Below are 10,002 nucleotides of genomic sequence, written 5' to 3'. Positions count from 1 at the left end.
TCAAACACTTGAGGAGCGGCACAAGTAAAATGCCAGATGGCTCCCTCTAGTGACTACAAAATTAGTATGCTTTTATATTCTGACATAGCGAAGATGGTTGCTGAAAGCTGTTTTGTGCAGCATGCTGCATGTCGTACTGTCTCAAGATTTTGCTTTGGTTTGTGTTGTAAAAATGGACAAAAAACCCAATTTTCATCTGTAGACCATTTTTCAGAGTGGAGGCAACTAGAGATCAGGATTTGTGGGTTTGTAGCCCATCGCTGTTTCTCTGTTTAGCGACAGCTTAGTTGTCTTTTATACTGGATATCGTGATATGCTGTGTCTGGGGTGACTTCTTTCCCTACCCCCAGCAACCTCTTCAGATTTTGCCAAAGGCACACCTGTGATATCGAAGGGGGGCTTGCCTCTTAGATGCCCAATCCGTGCTTCACAACCTCCCATTAATTATATTTTGTGTAACTGTGCCAGCAAACCCCCTTGTGCCAAAAATCTGTTTTTCAATCTCTAGCAGGTTATGAAATAAAGTTCTGTATTACACACAAAGCAAATGTGTGCAGCTTGACAAGCCAGTAGGCAGGGTCTTAAACGTCTGATTCATTTCTGTGGAGTTACAGTAGTCCTTCAGGCACTTTGCAGGCTTTAATGTCTATTGCTTCAGAGTATCTCTGTGGGAAAGTGCCCTTTTTTTTATCTTACAAATTTTTGATCTGAGGCATAAGGGGGCTTATGCTGTGTGTGACAAGCCTGTGGTGGATGAGGAGTTGAGCCTCTCGGTCTCCTCGGTCCTAGCTCTGACAAGACTCTTTCCTACCCGTGCTAATGCTTTTCATGACGCAGTAACGTGGGGTAAGGAAGACGCACATGGTTTGGAAAGACGAGGAAACATTTTGTTCTGTTATGCCCCAACAAAGTCTAGACAAAGCCAGTTGCTTCTGCCCTGACAGGAAAATCTACCACTGTTCCAGAAGCTGCGTGAGGGGCTGAGTCAGGGTTTCAGACGCCGAGTTGCACGGAGAGAAACTGAAATACCTTCCACCAAAAAATAGTGTGAATTAAGCATTACTCAGTTAATGACTGGGAAAACATCTTTCTTGAGTGCCTTGAGGATGAGTATGTTTTTGAAAATAAGACTATATCTTAAGTAATTTTGTTGGGTTTATTTCTATTTAATTAGAGCTACCTCTGATTTCCTTTTTCAAGGTGGGCCATTTATTGATTCCTCTGGGACTGATGTTTTTCAATTAGGACAGTATTGAACCACAGTTTGTGTTATTTCAGGTATAATTAAAAATTCTTTTTTTTCTCAGAACACAATTTGAAAACAAATGGGAAATAAAATTTGCTATTTTGGTATTTCTCCAGTTACATGCAACATAAATATCAGCATAAATTAGCCTAATTGAGTCAGCTTGTAATTAAGTTTCTGGACAATGAAGCTTTTCCCTTCTGTACCAATCTCTCCCTGCACGCCACAATTTGAAAAGGAGATTCTGATTTTCTAGTTAGAATAAGTAAGAATATATTAAGTATTAATAATACATACTTGTCTTTAGGTCTGTAGCTCACATGCAGCTTGAATTGCTTCAAACTGAACTTGTTTCAGTTTTCTGACTTTATTACTTTAAAATAATGGTCTTATTTTTTTATACTTTGTGTCTTTAAATATTTTTATGGGGAATTTTTCTGTCTTAAAAAGGTGATGCTAGTCTGTTCAGCTTAATTTGATTATAAGTTGGTGCTTTTTGTTGTGTGTTTGGTTTTCTGTAATATCGCTGTTTTGCAACGCCTTAAATTACTTTCTGTGAAAACAAAACCCCTGTCAGCTTGTCACGCTGCCACAAGATGTCATGAGAAGCCATGTCTCGCTTCAAGATGAGCGTGCTCTGCAAGTCCTCGCAGTCAGCTAAGTCGAGTGGTTGTTCCGGAGCGCTGTGTTCTGAAAGCATCTCGTTTTGCCACACAGCTAATGCAGTGTCTCAGTTTCTTGAAGAAACTCTTTCATATTAGGATTCTGCTTGAAACAAAAGTGACCAGTGACTGATGAAACCATCTTCTAACATACCCTGAAGCAGCAGAGGTAGAAGCGCCTTAAGGTTGCTGCGATGTAGCATGCCTTCTAACACTAAGCACTGTAGAACCGAAAGGTTCTGTATGGAGTGAACACGATTGTGCATGCTGGCAAAGCACTGGTTTGGTTTTTGTAGGCTTTTTCCCCCCCTCTGAATTTACTCCAGTGAGAGGAGAAATGTGTTTCCAGGAACTGGAAAGGACTTTTTCCCATTAAATCCAGGAATGTCCCAAAGTCTGCACTTTTGCTTCTGCTTTTAAATTCCCAGCTGAATTTCCTCTTTGAAATCTGCATATTAGCTTGATAAAGCCTTCAAGCAGCAACCTCGCAACGTTCCATCCCGCACAACTGTAAGGAGAAGGTGTTCGGTGTTGTCTAAACCTGCCAGAGGGAAACTCAACAGAGAATTTGTAAGTTACTCAGATCTCACACGCACCTCTGGAGTCATGGTGGACTTTTTGATGAACTGTTTTAGAGAGTGCAGTCCTATCAGGAACTTAGTTTTATCTCCCATTGCGTTCAGTGAGATCTGTGTGCATAGTGCTAAAGTACTGAATGTGCTTTAATGAACTTTATCTAACTTATTTCTCCATAAACTAAACAGGAAACATGCTCACATGCCAGAATTCTTGAAAGGTCATGTGGGAGCAGTATTGATTCCTGAGTTGTATCTCAAAGTGAGTCAGGGAAGTTGAGCAAAACAGCATCACAAAAAGTAACCACAGCTTTCTGGTAGGAAAGATTAAAAATCCCTCAGGGTAAGTGTCCAGAATCAGTTGCAGGACAGTATTTTTCTCAGAATCCAAGGCCACGAGGGCCAACAAATACTACTTGGTCTACAGAGTTTGACAGAGAAAGACCTTGCTTCAGAAGAGCGCAGAAAGCTGGCAGGATGTGGAAAGTGAGGGAAGATTCCAGCTGATCTGTGCTAATCCCGTAATTTGGATTCTAGACACAAAATGGTCACCAAGGCAAAGTTAATAAAACATTAGAAGAGGCTCAGTAGCCTGAATAAATACGTGATGTCCATCAACAGTCCCCAGATAACACTGTTGATTCTGTGTTTGATCATGTATTTTCCCCTAAAGGTATTTAATTGAACTAAAACTGGCGTGAGACTGAGTTTGTTATGATTGATTCATTTCCTATTAGAAAACAAAATCACTTTGATGTACGTGAATGAGCGGTGCTGTTTCTCGTTGTGCTCTGTCAACTGCCTTCCCGGTTGAGCCAAGTACTTCACAGGCCGGAGTACTCCGTGAGCTGTGCACGCCTCAGCAGGCACAACACAGTCGTCGTTGTCAATATGGAGATGAATAGAACTGACAACTACATAATTTCAATCTCTTTCCAGGAAAGAATGAGCCAGAGCTCCAACTTCAGACAAATCTGAAGGCAATTACTATTCCCACACCCAGAGCTGTCCGGAGAGGAGAGAAAACATATCATACAAAGCTGTGTGCTTGAAGTACCAAAGCTTTAAGGTGCTCAGGATTGTGATGGACTCTCAGCCTGTAGAGTTTGATGGGCAGCACTGGAGAGAGCACGTTTTCACTGGATATTTGCAGAAGGACATGTCTATCCCACCCGTTGAAGAACAATCAGTGTTCGATCTGGTAAAGGCTTCAGAGCGTGCAGACGGCTGTACTGAGACTGCCTTCTGTGTAGAGGGTCAGGGTGCTTTTCCCGGCACACGTGGCACTGTAACAAAGCTCATGATTTTCCTTTTCTAATGGTTATGGCAGGCACCTACTCTGTTCAGGAAGAGTTTCATTACAGCTGTCAAGTCTAGGACAATTTAATGTTCTATGGGTGTGCAGATACAGAGTTTAGTCTGGGTTGAAGTTAATGTGAGGGTATTGGAATCTTTATTTCAGTTTTTGATATTTATTAAAACCTAAAATGGTTTTAATAAATTGGAAGTGAATATTTTAGTGCACATAAAATGCAGAATTGCCTCTCAATAATTACTTTCCCACTGTTAGCCAGAAGTTTATACTGGGCTATGCAATTTAACAATGAAGTTCTCCTCTCCTATCTGCATATCATTACAATCCTAGGAAATTAGCTTCTTCATGATTTCCAAAATACAGATACCTGAACAAAGTCCAGTGTAAGTATAGTGTAAGAGGGCTTTTTTAAAAGCAAGTTTTAATTTCTTTTTTAAGTTCTGAGGTGTAATGGATTTCCTAATTTAGAAAGCGTATAATACAAATTCATTTTAAAATAATTCATTGTTTCTAAACATATTTTATTGCTGAATATGTTGTTGCCCCAACTGCTGTCAGTGACAGTATAGCATACGGTAGAGATGCGAGAGACTGAAACTGCAAAGGAATAGTGGTGACAAAAGCTAGAAATAAAGCATCATTTTCTATTCAGCCTTCCTTTCAAATGGAGGAAAGGTATTCCACATTTATAAGGATTATATTGTTGCTTTTCAGATGTGATTCAAAGATACATATCGAAAGAGGGAAAGTATAAAACATCGTTGTGTCATTAGGAATTCTAGTTCCATTCGAATAGGAATGTTCTATTTATGATCCTTAAAGAAAGCCTTCAGGTCATGAACAGCGTTTCCATTTGTGGAGAAAAATGTAAGAATAGTTTTCTGAAAGTCTGTATAAAATGAACATACCCTTTTGAACCCTTTATTCATTCAATTTCTGGGCACATTTAAAAAAATCATTGAAGAATTAATAGAAGCTATGTGAAAAATAACATAAAAACCCCTCAGTGACTAATTCCAATGTTTTTTGCAGTATTCACAGTTTGGTTTTTGACTGAAATAACTGTTGATTTCAATAGGCCTGAACTCATTAGTTGAATATACCACAAGGAGGACCTTCTTTTGCTTTCATTTACTCCGGGGTGGATGAAGAGTGAATTCACAGACCTTGGTGGCATTAACTGCGCATAGACCTAGGAAGAGAATGGGTGAACGTGCTGTCATGCGAGGGATTCACAGACCTTGGTGGCATTAACTGCGCATAGACCTAGGAAGAGAATGGGTGAACGTGCTGTCGTATGCGAGGGATTTTTTTTTTTAAGGGAAAAAGAGCTCAGTTTCTGGATTTGAATGTACTATAAACCTGGACATTAGAATATTTCTGCTAAGTGTGTTGAACACTTGAACTTCTAAAACTTCACGTATGTGAGGTCATTATCTTTATGCACACACTCCTATGAAGAGGGACATGAAAATACCAGTGAAAAGCAGGCTTTTTGCATCTACTACTCTATTTCAGTTTCATAATCTGAGACTGTTGCACATTTGCAGTGGCAGAAAAGGGACCGTGCTGATGAGTGACGATGATGCAACATACATGTCAACGATGATGTCAGTGCTGCACCACAGCATATTTGTCTTTTGAGTTCTGTTTGTCATTTTTAAAATTTACTAGCATCTCTTGATTTTTGTAGCAGGTTGATTAGATTATGAACTAACTCTGGTAGGAACAGAGACGCCCTGAGCTGTATTGCTTCTGGACATGAACTGGTTGATCGTTGTGGCCTCACTCTCTCGTGTCAGCAGCAGCGCGGGGATCTGCAGGGATGACAGCCATTACTCCTGAACCGTTTTCCTTTTTTCTTCATGACAGTCTTTATGCTGGTTCTTATAGCCTAATGTATCAATGTATTAAAGAGAAACATGAATATTTGATTTTTTCCCCATGAAGCCAGGAAATTGGGAGTTGATTTTATATTAAAGCAATGTGATTCATACTTTCCTTGAAGAACCCCAGAGTTAAGCATCTTAGGTCTTCTGTTAAATGCAGAAAAAAAACACTCCAGTGTTTGCCAAGAAGCTGGGGTGCTTTGTTTAAAAAGATTTGAAGAAAAAGTTTTAGATGTTTTGCAGTATCTCCCTATTTCTTGGCTAAGCTGTATATATTAATTTATTGATAGCAAATTCCCTGTTTTCTGTGGTTGCAATGTTTACTGCAAGCAGCCTAGCATCCTTCCTGTGAAGGACAGGGACGCAATCCCATTCTCGAAAGCGGCATTCGGCTGTTTCCTCTCCTCTTGCGGTAAAAGACTGTATGCAGCTGTAATGCAGCTGTTCTGAGTGCAGTGGGGAGCACAGAGGCAACCTGCTTCAATGCACGGCCCACATCTGTCCTTGGAAAAATTCAAAGTGACAGGAAGCATGCTGGGGCCATATGTCAGCAGAGCAGAGTTCAGAGCAGGCGTAAGCACAGGTTTAATTTCCAGCGCAGTTTTTGAGGCAGTTGAGTCTGGATCATTAAGTTCAAAAGTTTCCTTCTCTGAATTACCGCTATGTGTCAGCAGCTGCTTGAGAACTTTGAGCAAACTTGGAAATATCTGCCCCAGAGGCATGTGTTTAACTCTCACACAACTGTCAGGACTTACTGTACTTCATTAATTTTTGTGAGTTGCCTGCTTTACGTGTTAAAGAATCAAGAATTTGTATAGTCCTGCCTTTGTCGGGCCTTCGCAGCTGTGGTCTGTACTGAAGGGACATTTCCTCTGTGAGTGGTCTGGTATCTCCTGTATCGCTCCTGTGAGACCTGGCACGTGGACAGTACATTGTCTTTAAAACACTTCATCAGTTCTTAATCCCTTTTGAGTTTTGGAGCACTGAAATGAATTGACTGTTTGAATGTATTTAGCTAAAAAATAGCTTCATATGAGAAAGATGTGATTTTTTTTTAATGGGATTCTTAACCAAGAAAACAGAATGCTCCTTTTCTATTTATCTAATTAAAGGAGCGGTATAAATCAAATAGGAAAAACTGAAATTGTTCATCTCGGTCCTTGGTTGACCTGCATCAGGCAGTGATTAATTTCACAGGATCACGGAACAGTTGAGGTTGGATGGGACCACTCGAGACCATCCCGTTCAACCCCCTGCTGAAAGCAGGGTCACCTAAAGCAGGTTGCCCAGGGCCGTGCCCAGTCAAGTTTTGAAGATCTCCAAGGATGGAGTCTCCACATCTCTGGGCAACCTGTTGCAGTGTTTGGGCACCTGCACAGTAAAAGAGTCTTTTCGTGTGTTCGCATGGAGTTTCACGTGCTTTAATTTGTCCTCATTACCTCTTGTCCTGTCGCTGAGCACTACTGAGAAGAGCCTGGCTCTGTCTTCTTTACGCCCTCACATCAGGTACTTATACACATAGATAAGATCTCCCTGAGCCTTCACTTCTCCAGGGTGCACAGTCCCAGCTCTCTCAGCCTCTCCTTGTATGACAGATGCTCCAGTCCCTCGCTCATCTTTATGGCCCTTCATTGAGCTCGCCCCGGTGTGTCCCTGTCTCTCGTACTGGGAGGCCCAGCGCTCCAGATTTGGCCTCGCCGGGCTGAGTGGAGGGGAAGGATCTCCTCCCTTGGCCCGCTGGCACCGCTCTGCCTAATGCAGCCCAGGACACCGCCGGCCTTCCTTGCTGTGAGCGCGCGTTGCTGGTATTTCTTTGATAGAGTCTGCCATTCTTGACAAAATTCCCAGGTATGTCAGGGCCACAGTATTACTCACCGTTTTTTTTCCATGGCTTTTTTTTTTTCCATAAACATGATTATTGTTAAAAATATTCTTACATGCTACAAAATTGCAGCGTGGGCTTACAGTGTTCACAGTAAAGACTCAGCTTAAGCCGTGCGATTAAAGAAAAATCAAACCCACAGATTGTTTGTGAGGTGGGTTCTATTTATATTTTAACATTGGTAAAACATTTACCGTTCCTTTCCGGATTTATTTGGTTGTGGAAAGCAAGAAAAAGCTTCAGTTTGGAGAACACTGGGAATTTTTCTTTAGGGTTATTGAAAAAGTCCACCTTCTACAAATGTCAAAATGTACCCCCATCATCCATATAATATGTTTTCATTTCTTTTCCTGTGTCTCTCCTGGGTCTCTGTAAGAACTATTTCATAACTGAGGAATTGGTTCCAAACAACTACCGTGGCACCTTTGAAAATATGTTATCAATCAGATTTGCATGTGGATTTTCTATGTTTTTTGAAAGCAATGCAGAAATTTGAAGCGTTGTGACTTGTTGCTGAACCTTTGCTTCCTCTCCGTGTTTTCTTCCAGTGTCTCTGTCCCAACAGCTTACCTGCTAGCAGAATGTCCTTTCCTGCTTAAATTTCTCCCTGTATTTTTTTATGTTCCAAGCTGCACAGATGATATATCACGTTTAATTGCTCTTCTTTTCTGCCTCTGTGTAATTTGACCAGAGGTGCCGGTGAGTGCCTTCTGCGGAGAAGGCACAGAAAAACTGCGTATCACTGCCTTGCCGCGATTTGACTTTGTGACTGTCAGAGCTACCAAACGCGTGCCGCATTCTGCCTCGGAGTCACGGTTTTAAGTTAACTGGGGTAACCCTAACGCTATTGGAGCTGCTGGGTGCCGTGACCTACCCCTCAACTGTATTTGTAATTCTGCGTTCGGTTGCCTGCAGTCCTACAAAGAGCCTTCCTAGTAACGAACGGTGCTGAGTATCAACAATTCACCTTGCAGTCAGTGTAAGGCCTGTGATATTTTCCCAAATAATAGTTTTAGTTAGGATAGTCCCCCGGTGGTTGTTAATACTTAGTTAAAATTAGCCAAAATAGTTTGTATTCTGAGTAATTTATATTCCTGCCCTTTGTGACATGTTTGGCTCTGGCCGGTATGTTCTGCTTGCATCCTGTGCTATTTTTAGTAATGTTGATTATCCTTCCCCCCACTTCTGTTGCAAAATAGAATGACATGTCTTTTTACTGGTACGTGCTACTTTCACACATGGGTTCAGTTTCACCAGTGATCAAAACCAGATGGATCAGTCGTGTGTGAGGACTGGTTTAATCTGAGTGCTGCTGGGCTAATTGGAGTGGGCTAGCGGATGTGTTCCTTTCTTTTTCTTATACATGTAAATGAAAGTGTCGTTTTACATTTAAAGACCTTGTCTTTCTGTTTCCCTCCACAGAGAAGAGGCAAAAAAGGAGAACACTTAGTTTTTGACAGGTCTGAATTTGGTGATTTTCTTGGGCGAACCATTTCCTCTGTAAGATGCATTTCATGGGCTGTTTTGAGTGCATCAGCTAGGGACCTGCCAGAAATAGTGCTAATTCTAAGAGCGTCAACGGACAGTAGAAGTCTCTGTTCAGAGCTTCCAGCAACGGCAGGGAGACCAGCCAGGCTCTGTGTTGACATAAGGTTTTTCCCCATCTTTCTGCAGAGTGCGTCCCGTATTAGCCAAGCTCTAAACAGCATTAATAAATGCCAAACACATTTTCTGCAGCTGCGTGAGAAAGCTGCCCAGAGTGACTATTTATCACTCTCACTCACTCTGACCCAATCAGACCCACATTACCTGAACAGAAAATTGATCGGGAGGGGATAATTCTTTACAGCTTCTCATGAAAGAAACAGTTAATCATTTATCACCAGACTTAGTCTTTCTGGCTGTTTACGATTCTTCCGCTCATGACAGTAGGAACATGTGGGGCCCCAGGAAGTACCAGGACTCTGAGAATATTTTGAGAAACGCTACTGTAGTGAGCGTGAGAGCTTTAAACGCAGGGTAGTTTATAGCATCGTTTGTATCAAGTCTTGGTCTTTAAAACTAATAGTAATTATAAGCTTCAACACCGAGTGCAGACGGGACTAGCAGTGACCTCAGACCCAAACTAGTTTTCAGTAATGGGGCAGATCCAGGGTGGGTTTTGAGAAAATCACAAGAGCATATCACAGCTAACATCATTTTAAAAGGACGCGATGTGACCTTTTCCTTGCTGCTGTTGCCATACAGGCAATGAATGGCTGGATGAAAGTGCGTTTATATGAATCACCTGGCTGTTCTCATTCTGTTTAGCGTGCAGGCTGTGTAAGTTCTAATGCTTTGCCTGTTTGCTCTGTGTAAAGATAATTTTAATCATTAAGGCAACCTTTACCTTAAGTTGATTAAGCTTCTTGTGCTCTTTCTTTTTAGACCCCC

This window comes from Aptenodytes forsteri, unplaced genomic scaffold (genome assembly GCF_000699145.1).
Source record: "Aptenodytes forsteri isolate BGI_AS27 unplaced genomic scaffold, ASM69914v1 Scaffold404, whole genome shotgun sequence".
Taxonomy (NCBI): domain Eukaryota; kingdom Metazoa; phylum Chordata; class Aves; order Sphenisciformes; family Spheniscidae; genus Aptenodytes; species Aptenodytes forsteri.
This window is presented reverse-complemented; position numbering follows the sequence as displayed.